The 15,632-nt window shown below is 35.6% G+C and overlaps 1 long non-coding RNA gene across 1 annotated transcript in view; it reads left to right on the forward strand.

The window, feature by feature from the left end:
- LOC105470909 (uncharacterized) overlaps positions 1–15,632 on the forward strand; it is a 68,527-nt gene that overhangs the window by 43,432 nt on the left and 9,463 nt on the right. The window lies entirely within an intron of this gene.

Here is a 15,632-nt window from a genome sequence, read left to right on the forward strand (position 1 = left end):
TGTAAAATAGATTCCGTTAAAAAAAAAAAAAAAAAACAAAGAAACTTTATAATAGATACCAATGGTATAGAATGTTCTTAACCTACAGTTAAAAAATTGAATATTTTTATGTTTTTCTTTTCTTTCACAAATGTTTTGGGTCTTTTCTCCATTTTCTTGTTGTGATTTTCATTTCTCAAGAAATACAATGCATTAATGACCTGAAACACCTGCCTCTCATACATGCCAGGCATTTTTATTGGTTTGCTGTTTTTCAATTTTATCAAACTTTTGTTTTATGACAAGATAATTCAATTTTATTTTATCAAATTATTATAAGATCATAACTTTTAAAAGTAAAAAAGAATCACAAGGATTTTTTAAAAAATTTTTTTTAAAAAATTGTGATTTTTTTAATCACAATTTAAAATAGTATCTTATCTTACTCTTTCCTCCCACTCTTACAATTTCTTCTAAAATTTTAGTGATTTATTCTAGTATTTTTCCATATTTCTAAACAGATTATTACGGTACTATTTCATGATTTTTACTGTTTTCCAAGATGTAGTGATTTCTTATTTTGGATATTGAGAATTCTTTTTATTTTTTTTAAATGTTTTTCTCAAATCTCTCCTACACGTTCTCTCCTTTCTTTCCTTCAACATAGTTATATCAAAACAGTTCTGTTAAATCAATAATCAGCATTTGGAATATTTCGACTTTACATATTTTTCACAGCTAAGCCTCAGCAAATCTATAATGAGATTTCCTTTCTTATAAACTCATGTTTTGATACAATTAACAATTGCTTCTTTTTTTTTGTTTTTTTGAGATGGAGTCTTACTCTGTGGCCCAGGCTGGAGTGCACTGGTGCAGTCTCGGCTCACTGCAACCTCTGTCTCTGGGGTTCAAGCAGTTCTCCTACATCAGTCTCCCGAGTTGCTCAGACTACAGGCACGCACCACCACTCTGGCTAATTTTTTTTTTTTTTTTTTTTTTTTTTTTTTTGTATTTTAGTAGAGACAGGGTTTCAACGTGTTGACCAAGATGGTCTCAATCTCCTAATTTTGTGATCCACCCACCTCAGCCTCCCAAAGGGCTGGGATTACAGGCGTGAGCCACTGCGCCCACCACAATTGCTTCATTTTGTACTGGCTTCTTACATGACTTGACTTCACTAACTTGCTCCAAATTATTTTCCACATGGTCTAAATATCTGTTGATCGCTCAATTCCCTTTCCTGTTCTCCTCGGTTCTACCCCAAGCTATCTCTCTGGAACTCTTATCCTCTTGCTTCAGTCCAAACAAGTTACACTCTGGGCCTGTTACTTTATTGTCCTTCTGGGCCAATTTTATTCTGGAAATTTTCTATCTCATTATTGTTGCTGTTATTTTAATCGCTTTGGTTTAATCCCTTGCTATGGTGGAGCACATCTTCTCAAGAGTGGACTCCTAGACATTTTCTTCCCTTTGTCAATTGCTTTCCTAGGTTTTATATTAATTTTCATTGGCTTATTTTATTTACTAGTTTTCAAAATAATTTTTTGAATTACATTTTGAAAACTTAAACATTTTGCTTTTTTTTTGAGAAAATATATCTTCTACTTTTAATAGTTTGGCCATATGAACATGAAATTCTACATTAACACCTTTTTCTCAGATTTGGTAAATATTGTAAAATTGTTTTCAGGCACCCAGTGTTTATTATAAGAAGTATGGTGTATCATGATTTTTTTCCTCTTGTATGTAGCCCGTTATTTTTCTTTCTTGGAACTTTAAAACTTTGTATTTAGTTCAAATGTTCTGAAATTTTTCAATGGCATGTCTTGCCACTAGCTGTTTTTATTTATAGTGCATATAACCTTATGGCAGTTTTCAATCTGAAAATGCTGCTATATTAAAATTATAGTAAATTTATCGTATCTTTTCTTCCTCTTTCTTAATTAGGCTTTTTTCTTTTTCTTTTTCTTTTTTTTAGCTTTATAAGTTTTATTATTAGGAATAATTTACTTGGACATTCTACTTTCTACATACAGTTTCCACTTATTTCTTTTTTGTTATGGAGATAGATCTTATTTGTTGAAGTTACCACAAATTTACCATGCTGTCATTTTATTAAATATTTTGGAATATTTTTTTTTTTTACTTTGCAGAGATATTTTATGTACTTTGATTATTTTCTGTAACATCCTCTTCTTTTGTAAAGTTGCAACATTCCATCATTCAGAGGGTTTTTAACGTGGCATTCTTAATTTTTTCCCTGCATTGTCTTGGCTTTCTCTCAATCTCCTCATTATTGTTTGATTTTTTTTTTTTTTTTGGTAGCAGTTTATAGATTTTTCTAGGTCTGGTAATTCCTGTTTATACATAAAATTAAATAACTCAAGAGCTAATTGGAAGCAAAGTGTATTTATAGGATAGGTCAATGGATCAACCTTCCTGACTTTTTAACTGGGATCTTTTTCACTGAGTTGGTCACCATCCTTTATATAGTAAATTGTATCATTTTTAGAATAAAATTTTAAAATATATTCACTTGTGATTTCTGCATTTTTAAAAAGACTGTATTTTTAAAAGGGTTTTAAGTTCACTACAAAATTTAGCAGAAGGTACAGAGATTTTCCATATACCCCATTACATCCATACATGCATAGACTGTTAGTTACATCATCAACAACTACACCTCAGTGGTACATTTGTTACAACTGATAAACGTAAACCTCTGTTGACACATCATTATCACCCAAAGTTTGTAGTTTTTATCAGGGTTCACTCTTGGCATTATACATTATACGCATTTTGGCAATTGCATAATAACATGTATCCAGCATGATAGCATCATACAGAGTATTTTCACTGCTCTAATAATTCTCTGTGCTCCACCTATTCATCTGTTGCTCCTCCCTAATTCATTGCAACTACTGATATTTTTATTGTCTCCATATTTTTTTCCTTTTCCAGAATGTCATACAGTTGGAATCACATAGTGTCTAGTTTTTCTTAGATCAGCTTCTCTTACTTAGCAATATGTTTTTAAGTATCCTTCATGTCTTCGTGGCTTGATAGTTCATTTCTGTTTAGCATTGAAGAGTATTTTATTGTCTGCATGTACAACAGTTTATTCATTTGCCTCCTAAAGGACAAGAGATTGCTTTCACAGTTCGGCAATTATGAAAAAAGCTACAATGACCATCTATGTTCAGGTTTTTGTGTGAACATGTTATCTACTCCTTTGGGTAAATATCAAAGTGTGTGGTTACTAAAACATATACTAAGAGTCTGTTTCGTTTTGTAAAAAATCACCAAACTGTCTTCTAAAGTGACTGTACCATTTTGCATTCCCAACAGCAATGAATGAGAGTTGCTGTTGTTCCACATCCTCATCAGCATTTGTTATTGTCAATGTTCTGAATTTTGGCCGTTCCAGTAGATGTGTAGAAGTATCTCTGTTGTTTTAATTTGCATTTCTTATGCTGTGAAGCATCTTTTCACATGCTTATTTGCCCTCTGTAGATCTTATTGTGTGGGGTGTCTGTTAAGGCCTTTGGCCTATTTTTTAATCAGGTCATTTTTGTTATTGTTGAGTTCTAAGACTGCTTTTTATACTTCAAATAGAAATATTTTATTAGATATGTCATTTTCAAATATTTTCTACTAGTCTGTGGATTCTCTTTTTATTCTCTGATAGTATCTTTCACAGGACATTTTTAAGTTTAATGAAGTCCAGCTTATAAATTTTTTTTATATATTATGCTTTTGGTGTTGTACCCAAAATATAATCACCAAACCATAGGCCACCTAGATTTTCTTTTATTTTATGGAAGTTTTATAGTTTTGTGTTTTACATTGAGAACTGTGATCTATATGAGCTAATATTTATAAAGGATGCAAAGCTTGTGATTGTATTATTTCTTTTTCCCATGTGGGTGTTCAGTTGTTCCTGTACAGATGGTAGAAAAAACTGTCTTTTCTTCATTATATTGCCTTTGTTCCTTTGTCACAGATTAGCTGACTACATTTATGTGTGTCTCTTTCTGGGATCTCTATTCTGTTTATTGATTGACATTATTGATTGACATTTATTGCCAGTACCACATTGTCTTGATTACTGTAGCTGTACAGTAAGACTTGAAGTTAGGTAGCACAGTACTACAAGTTTGTTTTTCTGGAATATCGGGTTGGCTATTATAGGTCTTTGACTACTTATATAAAAAAAAATAACAACTTTAGAATCAATTTATTTAAATCCACAAAATAACTTGCTGCAACTTTGATTGGAATTACACTGAATCTATAGGTCATTTTGGGAAAAGCTGATGTCTTCACAATATTGAATCTTTCTATCAATGAAAATGTAATATGTCTCCATTTATGTAGCTTTATAACTTATTTAATCAGAGTTTTGTAGTATGTTTTGTATTCATCTTGCACATACTTTATTTGATTGATACCTCAGGATTTCATTTTGAGGGTGTGATAATATAACAATATGGTTTATAATTTCAAATTTCACCTATTCACAGCTGGTATTTAGAAAAGAGGTGATACATGTATATTAATAGCGTATCCTGCTACCTTGCTATAAATGCTTATTAGTTCCAGAGGTTTACTTGTCGATTTCTTCAGGTTTTCTACATAAGCAAGAATGTCCTCTGTGAACAAAGACAGTTTTATTTCCTTGTTCCCAACCTGTATACTTTTGATCCCTTTCTGATTATGTAATGTCTCTTTCATTCATAAGTTCCCTTGCTGTGAAGTTGGCTCTGATATTAATATAGCTACTTCTACTTTCTTTTGTTTAGTCTTAGCATTGTATACCTTTCTCCATCCATTTAGTTTTAATCTCCCTATATTTTCACATTTAAAGTGGGTTCTTGTCGAGAACATATTGCTGGATCTTATTTTTTTAAAATCAATTCTGACTTGTAATTTGTATATTTTTTAATCCATTCTGACCTGTAATTTGTTCAATCTGTCTTGTAACTTGTATCTTTAGACCATTGATGTTTAAGGTTATTGATATAGTTGGATTAATATCTTCCATATTTGTACTATTTTCCGTTTGATTTCCTTGTTCTTTGTTTCTATGTTATCTTCCATACTTTTTCTGCTTTATGTAGTTTGAACTGAGCATTTTATATGATTCAATTTTCTCTCCTTTCTTGGCATATCAACAGTTTTTACCTTTTTGGGTGCTTGCCCTACAACTCACAATATATATTTACAACTAATTCATATCTGTTTTTAAATAACATTACACAGCTTCATGGGTAATTCTAGTGACTTATAATAACAAAATCTTCTCAATTCCTCTCTTGTGCTTATATAATTGCTGTCATTCATTTATACTTCAGCATACCTACATATATACATATATGTATATCTCCAAATATGTTGTTGCTATTATTTTGAACTTACGTCTTAGATCAATTAATAAGACAAGTTTTGTTACGTTCACTTATTCCTTCCCCAGTGTTCTTCCTTTATGTCGATCCAAGTATCTGCCTATGTCATTGTTATACTCTTTAAATAACTTCTTTTAATTATTCTTGAAAGCTTGTTCTGCTAACAATCAATCCCTCAATTTTTGTCTGAGAAAGTATTTTACCTTTACTTTTGAAAAGTTCTTGCAGGTTATAAAATTCTAGGTTGGTAGGTTTTACTCTCAACATTTTAAATATTTTATTACATTCCCTTTTTACTTGCATGGTTCCTGAGAACAAGTTGGATGTAATCCTTATCTTTGTTGCTTCTCTATAAATAAGCTTCCCGCCCCTACTGAGAGGTGACAACTTGCTAGCAGCCCTCGCTGGCTCTCGGTACCTCCTCGGCCTCTGCCTCCACTCTGGCTGCGCTTGAGGAGCCCTTCAGCCCACCTCTGCACTATAGGAGCCCCTCTCTGGGCTGGCCGAGGCCGGAGCCGGTTGCCTCTGCTTGCGAGGAGGTGTGGAGGGAGAGGCACGGGTGGGAACTGGGGCTGGGCATGGCGCTCGCAGGCCAGCAGAGTTCCCGGTAAGCGCAGGCTTGGCGGGCCTCACACTTGGAGCCACCGACTGGCACCACCAGCCCCAAGCAGTGAGGGGCTTAGCACCCAGGCAAGCAGCTGCGGAGGGTGCGCTGGCTCCCCCAGCACTGTTGGCCCACTGACGTGCGCCTCGCTGAATTCTCGCCAGGCCTCAGCCAACTCCCCCCAGGGCAGGGCTCAGGACCTGCAGCCTGCCAAGTCTGACCTCCCCCGTCAATGCCAGAACCCCCCTCTCCACTGGTGGGCTCCTGCATGGCCCAAGCCTCCCTGGCGGGTGCCACCCTCTGCTCTGCGGTGCCTGGTCCCATCAACCGCCCAAGGGCTGAGGAGCATGGGTGTGCAGCGCAGGACTGATGGGCAGCTCCGTCCGCGGTCCGCGGCCGCAGCTCTAGATCCACACTAGGCAAAGCCGTCTGGGCTCCTGAGTTGGGTGGGGACTTGGAGAACTTTTATGCCTAGCTAGAGGATTGTAAAAATACCAGTCAGTACTCTGTGTCTAGCTCAAGGTTTGTAAATGCACCAATCAGGGCTCTGTTTCTAGTTAATCTGCTGGAGACTTGGAGAACTTTTATGTCTAGCTAAAGGATTGTAAATGCACCAATCAGTGCTCTGTGTCTAGCTCAAAGTTTGTAAACACACCAATCAGCACCTTGTCAAAACAGACCAATCCACTCTCTGTAAAATGGACCAATTGGCTCTCTGTAAAATGTACCAATCAGCAGAATGTGGGTTGGGTCAAATAAGGGAATAAAAGCAGGCTGCCTGAGCCAGCCGGGGCAACCTGCTTGGGTCTCCTTCCGCTGTGTGGTATCTTTGCTCTTTCACTCTTCCCAGTAGCTCTTGCTGCTATTCTCTCTTAGGGTCCAAGCCGCGTTTATGAGCTGTAGCGCTCATAGCAAAAGTCTGGAGCTTCGTTCCTGAGGCCAGCAAGACTACGAACATACCAGAAGGAATGAACAACTCCAGACGTGCTGCGTTTATGAGCTGTAATACTCACGGTGGAGGTCTGTAGTTTCACTCCTGAAGTCAGCAAGACTACAAACCCACTAGAGGGAAGAAACTCTGGGCACATCTGAACATCTGAAGGAACCAAGTCCGGACACACCATCTTTAAGAATTAACATTCACCGCGAGGATCCGCAGCTTCATTCTTGAAGTCAGCCAGACCAGGAATCCACCAATTCTGGACACACTACCACCCCTTCACCCTCACCACTGAGCCCCTCCTGGCTTTTCCAAGAATTTTTTTTATTATGTTTGAATATGTTATATCTAGATGTAGTCTGTCTGACATTTTTTTCTGCTTGTTTTTCAAACATGCTTCATTTGTAGTTTGGTTTGTTGACATCAATTTGCTGAAAATCCTCACTCATTTACGTTTTGTATATTTCTCTTTTTGAAATTTTATTTTGTGTAAGTTGCACCTTTTGTAGTTATATTGTTCCTCAGTATTTTGTTCTGCTTTTCTTGCAGGATTTTTTTCCTCTTTGCCTTTCAGTCTTAGAAGTTTTTATTGTAATGTTCTCAAGCTTAGATTATTTTCTCAGCTTTGTCCAATATACGAATTAGTCCAATAAAAACATTCTTCCCTTTTTGTTACAATACTTTTGGTCCCAGCACTACTTTTTGATTACATCATTTCACTTCACATTTTCCATGTGTTCTTACATGTCTGCTATGTTTTCCATTAAAAGATCTTAACAGCTTAATCACAGTTTTTCAAAATTTCTGGTTTGATTATTCCAATATTTCTGTCACAGTGACATGATTCTCATTCTGATGCTTATTTGATATCTTCAAACTCCGTTTTTTGCCTTTTGGGATGCCTTGTAATTTTTTGTTGAAAGCTAGACTTGGTGTACTAGATAAAGGAACCATCTAAATAGGCTTTTAGTAATGTGGTAGTAAGGTATGCATGGAGGTATTCTGTACTTCCAAAACTAGGTGTCCCTGTTTTGGTGTCCACGATTAGGTCTCCCATCTTTGGGTGACGTTGAGCTTCAGAGAGATGATCTTCACCTGTGCCTTCCGCTTCAGGTGTGACCAGATGCCTGGAGGGTGCGGAGATGGGTATTTCCCTTTCCCCAGGTAGATTAGGCTCTGGTAAAACTTCAGAGGTGAGGTTCTGCCTGAATAATTTCTCCTAAGGACAGAGCTTAAGAACGGAATGCTCTGGTATATTTCAAGATGGTTATTTTATCCCCGTAACCCATGTCCCCTTCGACTAGAAGCAAGATGGGTTTTTTTTTTTTTTTTTCTCTGATAGTCACTGTGAGATAAAGCTCCTGGAGGTGAAACTTACAAAAAAAGTAGGGTCACTGTGGCTGGGTCCACCTGAAGATTTTAACTGTCAAGAATTGGCTACTCTGAGCTTCAAGCAATTTGTCAATTACAGCTCAGGTTTTCCTACCCAGCACTGGTTGCAAGTTGTGGGTTTCTGCTCTAGTAAGTTTTGATTCTTTGTATCAACCTTTCTCTTTTTTTGTGGCAGTGGTTTGCCCTGTGACCTCGCTTGTTTGCTGAATCTACAAAACATTGTTGATTTTTCGGGTTAGTTCACTGTTTACTTGTAATCTTCTTACATGCCAGACCAGAAACTGAAAGTCCATTTCTTTTCTTTTAATTTGTATGTGTCAATAAGTAAAGATTTTTTTTTTTTGTAGCCAACATATATTGATATAGTTGGATTAATATCTACCAATTTTGTTACTGTTTTCCATTTGTTGCCCTTGTTCTTTGTTCTCATTTTGTCTTTCACAATTTTTCTATCTGGTTTTAATTAAGCATTATATTATTACATTTTCTCTTCTTTAGTATACCAATTATGTTTTTTCCTTTTACATTTTTTAGCGGCTGTCCTAGAGTTTTCAATATATACTTATAACTAATCCAAGTCTATTTTCAAATAATTTTGTAGTACTTATAAGGTACTGTAAGTACTTTATAATAATAAAATAATCTGAGTTCCTTTCTATCCTCCATGTGTTATTTGTCATGCATGTCACTCATACATAGGTATATATACACACACACATATATATATATATTTAAATAAATTGTTGCTATTGTTTTGGACAAACTCTTATCTGTTAGATCAATTAAGACTAAGAAAAAAATACCTAGCAGAAGTTGGTTCATGAGGTTTAAATAAATTATAACATATATTTATCTTCACTCATTCCTCCTCTAACACCTTTTTTTTCTTCATGTACATCTGAGTTCCTGACCTGTATCAATTTTTCTGTCTCATAAGAGCTTCTTTTTATCGTTTCTTACTATTAAGGTCTCCTGGCAACAATTTTTTTTTTTTAATGATATTTGTCTGAAAAAGTATTTCTTCAATTTTGAAGAATATTTTCCCAGGGTGCAGAATTACACATTGGTGGGCTTTTCACTTACAACACTTTAAATAAAAATATTTAACTCTATTCTTCTTTGCATGATTTCTAAGAACAAATGTACAACTTAAAAAAATCCTTTTATTTAAGTAATTAAATAAATCAGATTATATTCATAAAATCTGTTGCAGTTTTAAAAATCAGAAGGGTAGACCTGAATATATTGGCATTAAATATTAAAATTAAAGATACCGACATATCTCATCTAATTGAACTTTACTTTATTGCATTTAGCAGATACTGTGTTTTATACGAATTGAAGGTTTGTGGTAAACCTGCATTGAGCATCTATTGGCACCATTTTTCAATCATCGTGTGTTTACTTTGTATCTCTGTGTCATATTTTGGTAATTCTTGGAATATTTCAAACATTTTCATTATTATTATATCTATCATGGTTACCTGTGATCAGTAATCTTTTATGTTACTGATGTCACTGTAATTATTATTTTGGGGGCAACAGGAACCCCACCCATGCAACATGGTAAACCTAATAAATATTGTGCATATTCTGACAGCTACACCAACTGGCTGGTCCCCATCTCTCGCCCTCCATCCCACATCCCTATTTCCTGAGAAATAACAATATTAAAATTATACCAATTAATAACCCCACAATAGCCTCTAAGTGTTCAAATGAAAGAAAGATTTGCAGGTCTGTCAACTAAATCAAAAGCTACACATGACTAAACTTAATGAGGAAGACATATTGAAAGCTGAGAGAGGCTTCAAACTAGGCCTCTTCCAACAAAAAGCCAAGTTGTGAATGTAAAGGAAAAGTTATTGAAGAAGATTAAAAGTGCTACTTAGATGAATACATGAATTATAAGAAAGTCAAACAGTCTTATTGCTGATGTGGAGAATGTTTTAGTGGTCTGGATAGAAGATCAAACCAGCCTCAACATTCTCTTAAGCCAAAGCCAGAATAAGATTCTCTCTTCAAATCTATGAAGGCTGAAAGAGGCAAAGAAGTGGCAGAAGTAAAGTTTGAAGTTGTTAGAGGCTGGTTCATGAGAAAGAAAAAGAAAGAAGCCATCTCCATAACGTACAAGTGCAAGGTACACAGCATGTGCTGATGTAGAAACTACAGCAAGTAATTCAGAAGATCTGCTGAAGGTGGCTACACCAAGTAACAGATCTTCAATGTAGATGAAACAGCTTTATAGTAGAAAATGCCCTCTAAGATTTTCCTAGCTAGAGGAGAAGTCAATGCCTGGCTTCAAAGGATAGGCTGATTGTCTTATTAGGTGTTAATACATTTGATGATCTTGAGTTGAAGCCAATGCTCATTAATCATTCTGAAAATCCTGTTGTCCTTAAGAAATTATACTAAGTCTACTCTAGCTGTGCTCTATAAATGGAACAACAAAGTCTGAATGACAGCACATCTGTTTATAGCATGGTTTACTGAATATTTTGAGCCTGCTGTTGAGACCTACTGCTCAGGAAAAAAAGATACTTCTAAAATATTACTGCTCATTGATAATGCTGTACATTCAAAAATGAATGTTGTCTTCATGCCTGCTAACACATCGTCTATTCTGCAGCCCATAGATTAAATAGTTTTGACTTTCAAGTCTTATTATTTAAGAAATACATTTTGTAAGGCCATAGCTGGGATAGATATCCTTAAATAATAAGACTTGAAAGTCAAAACTACTCCTTGATCTAAGGGCTACAGACTGTTGTCAAAATGTCAACACTAACAGAAATTTGGAAGAAGTTGATTCCAGCCCTCATGGATAACTTAGAGGGGTTCAAGACTTCATTGAATGAAGTGTCTTCAGATATGGTAGAAATAGCAAGAAAACTAGAATTCCAAGTGGATCCGGAAGATGTGACTGAATTGCTGAAACCTTAAAACTTGAAAAGATGAAGATTTGCTTCTTATGGATAAACAAAGAAAGAGGTTTCTTGAAATAGAAGCTATTCCTGGTGAAGATGCTGTGAACATTGTTGAAGTGACAACAAAGGTTTTAGAGTATTACATAAACTAGTTGATAAAGCAGTGGTAGAGTTTGAGAGGATTGATTCTAATTTTGAAAGAAGTTGTACAGTGTGCAAAATGCTATTAAACAGCATCATATGCTACAGAGAAATCTTTTGTAAAAGAGTCAACTGATGCAGCAAACCTCATTATTGTGTCATTTTAAGAAATTGACACAGCTACTGCAAAGTTTACCAACCATCACCATAATCAGTCAGTAGCCATGAACACTGACAAAAGATCCTCCACCAGCCAAAATATTACAATTTACTGAAGTCTCAGATGATCATTAGCATTTTTTAGGTATAAAATATTTTTAAATTTGGGTATTTACATTATTTTTATACATAATAAATCCAGTTCAGTGAATTCTATCATACACTTCATAGACTACAGTACAGTGTAAACATAACTTTTATGTGAACTGAGAAACCAAAAAGTCATGCAACTCACTTTATTCTGTATTAATTTTATTGCAATCATCTTAGAACCACACCCATAATATCTCTGAAGTATGCCTGTATTTAGAGTTAAATGAAGATATTTTTAGAAGAATATGCTATACATGTTTTCATATGATAAACATTGAAACGTAGTAATATGAATATAAATTATATATGTGCCCTTTATATACCCATGTATGCACATACACACATATACAGAGACACAAACATATACACACTTAAAATGACTGGAAGTATACACATTGAACTGTTAACAGTAGCTAATTTTGAAGAATTGAACATATAGGATGATGTAGCTGAGAGATACAGTTTTACTTTTTACTTGATACAGTGCTCTATTTTTATCAATTTAAAAAGTATACATTAATTTGACGATGATTTAAGGCAGTTACCACTTTGAGAACAAAAATAGAATTTTGAAGTTGGAATTCCTAAATGGACACCTCATTCTCAAAATAACTGACATAGAAGAGCAGTAGTTAATGATTACGTCAGGAGGGCAACCCTTGGGTTAATAGAAGTACACCATAGGCAACTGGAATCTCATTTAAAATACAGAACTCCCAGGAAAAGAAAACACAGCTGACCCTGCTAGGCACAGATAGCAGAATGACTATAGAACAAAGGGAGTACATCACAAAGTTATCTCTATGGTCTCTTCAGGGGAAAAGCACTATGAGACAACCACACAGCAGGAGGCCATGGTGCAGACTCCATGACAAAGACCCATGAAAGAGTCATGTGAAATTAGGTTTCTAACGGCTTGAGGTGAGGTGACATTTGATTACGGCTTTTGGGGATAAACTACAATAATCTGTGGAATTACATGTACCCAGAATTTTACCTGTATTAACTAATAGTATTTTCTGATTTTCTCTTAAAATTAATTAAAGTAGAAACAACATCAAAGAACATTCAATGAAAAAAATTCTAGCACTTCTAGAAAAGATTTCCAGCAAGTTCACCAGATCCAGTCTTCTGGTAAAGAGCTATATAAAATAACTGGAACTTTTGGTGCCAAAGCTGTTTCTTACGCAAGGAGAAAAATAGGTACAGTGTCAGATTTTTTATCCTAATTCATTTTCCAGATTTGTGTAGTTTCTTACCCCCACTATATTTTCCAGTTCAGTGAATTCTTCAAAGAATTTTTGTATTGTGGAAATGAACATGCATGGTGTTTATTTGTGCTACAAATAAGTATTTTCTTTCAAGTAGGAAAAGAGTGGGAACCCATTTACTTGTTCAAACGCAATTCAATTTCCTTGTTGACTGCCAAACAAGCCAGGGATGAAATTGATCAATTTCAGAAAAGTAATGAAAAGAATTGGCTAGGGATTCAAAAGCATCTATTTTAGGGGAAAATCAGTATGTAGATATACTTCAGGCTAATAAAATTATGGCCAAACTGAGTAACTACAATTTTTTGATATCAACATTGTTTTCAGAAAAATATTTATTGGGTTTTATTACTATGTAAAGAATAGATTTGAGTGAACATTCTTTGTGGTTCTTCACATTCCAAGCTCCTTACATAATGTAATGTTTCACTCTTCCAATTATTTCAGCTGGCTGCTGCACCGTCGATGAGATTATTGTTGGGTAAAAGCAAACTATGAATCTGTGTATAGATGTTTGTCTTTTTTTTTTTATTTAACTAGACAATTTTAGAAGTTTAATAGATGTTTGTCTTGTGAGGTAGGATGAACTACTGGAAAGAGGTAGAGAGGCATTAACTGACAATGAGGTAGAGAAAACAGATTAAGGATTTTGTTAGGTAGAGATTATGACGCCATATTTTGATGTATGACAAAACTAAAATCGCTGGCGGATATTTTTTATGCTGGATCATAGTAGCAGATACATGTTCCCAACTGGTAGTTTGAGGTCATGAAAGCGATTAAAATGTAGTTTGAGGAATACATTTTTTTTTCTTGCAAATGTTTATGTTGTTGAATTTTTAAAGCTGGAGACTGAGATTATGATAATAATGCATTTGGAAGATTTATCTAGTACTGAGAACAGAGCTGATTGGACAGTAATCAGTGAGAGACAAAGAAACCAGTTTAACAAGGGATTGTCATCATGGTTGTGTGAGAAGAAAAGCAATTGAACTGAGGTGCTGGAAAGAATAAAAGTACTAAGGGACAGTTTGAAGTAATTGTAAAAATGATTTGCTAGAATAAGAAAAAAGGAAAGATAATTTGACTCTTGGTATTAAGAGGGTTTTTGATACCTGAACACTGGCTTTCTAGAACTCAGAAAATCTGGTTTCTCATTCCAGCAGTGGCATTCACTAGCTGTGTGAGAAAGCATTATTTCCATACCTTAGATGCTTCAACTGTCAAAAAGAAGGTGGAGCACTGAACCAGTCTGTCTGATTTCCAGTACAAGAGACCTCAGTCCGGTGTCTCATCACTGAGTCAGACATCATAATGGATCATAAAGCTCTTTTCCACTGGATACAAATGAAACCTCATGATCTTTCTCAATTAAGGTCTCTAGACCAAGGGTCCCCAAACCCGGGGCCACGACCACTTCATGGCCTGTTAAGAACCAGGCCACACAGCAGGTGGTGAGTAGCAGGCCAGAGAGCATTATGGCCTGAGCTCCACCTCCTGTCAGATCAGCAGCTGCATTAGATTCTCATAGGAGCACGGATCCTAGCATGAACCATGCTTGTGAGAGATCTAGGTTGCGCGCTCCCTAAGAGAGTCTAATGCCTGACAATCTGAGGTGGAACAGTTTCATCCTGAAACCATTCCCTCAGCCATCCCTTACCCCAACATGCTCTGGATATCTGATACCAACTGAAGGAATTTTGTATTCACAACAAAATCAGATTCTAATGTAGGAATTAGGTTTCAGTGTCTCTTCTTGTTGCTGTGTCATCTCCTCATTTTATTGTTTTCAAGTCATGCAAATAGAGAAGCAGGAAAAGGAAAATTGAGAAACAGAATGAGGCAGAGGAGGCAGGAGACAGGGTGTGTGAGGAAAGCCTGTGTTAGTGGGTATTTGTGTTGGTTGGTCAAACTTGAATAGACTTCGTTACCACAGCTACAATCTTTCAGTCAGGATAAGGATGTTTAACAGAATGAAGACTAGGTAAAGATCAAAGAAATGCAAGTCAGCACACTGAGAAACTAATAGGTAATTAACATCAAAATAAATCAATGCCAGAACGAAAGTGTTTTTCTCTTGTGACGGTTTGGATGTGAACATTATCTTCTTTCTCACTCAGAAGGGCAATTGGGGGATCAGGCATGAGACCAAGTGGCCAAAAGCAAGAGCAATTAGATCCAGAAACCTGGACACCACAAAGCAACTCACAGAGAGAAGGGATGTTCTTTCACCATTTGATGTCTGGTTATGATACTTCTTGTCTGAGTTAACGTTTTATTAACACACATATTTGAATACTTGATTAGAAGCCACTGTTGGTGCCCTTCCCAGAGGGGCTGCTGCAAGGGCTTTTGCTAATGGACACACGCACACACATTCACAATTCTATTTTTAATGGCCTCCTTTTTTCCAGTGAAGAAAATCCAAGTCAATACAATTCTAATTTTGTAGCCTGCAGACTAATGTCTATGATATAGTACATAATTATTGCAATAAGCTATTTCCATAGAGGGTTTTACAGCCTGTCTTTAGTGTAAATGAAGGTGATATACAAGTGGAATTAACTGAAGTTTTCTGATTTTAGGGAGACTTTGGTTTGTGCAAACAAATCCCATCTCATTTTGCCTTCATTAATAAATTCTTTCCCTATTTTCATTTTT

This window comes from Macaca nemestrina, chromosome 2 (genome assembly GCF_043159975.1).
Source record: "Macaca nemestrina isolate mMacNem1 chromosome 2, mMacNem.hap1, whole genome shotgun sequence".
NCBI classification, from domain to species: domain Eukaryota; kingdom Metazoa; phylum Chordata; class Mammalia; order Primates; family Cercopithecidae; genus Macaca; species Macaca nemestrina.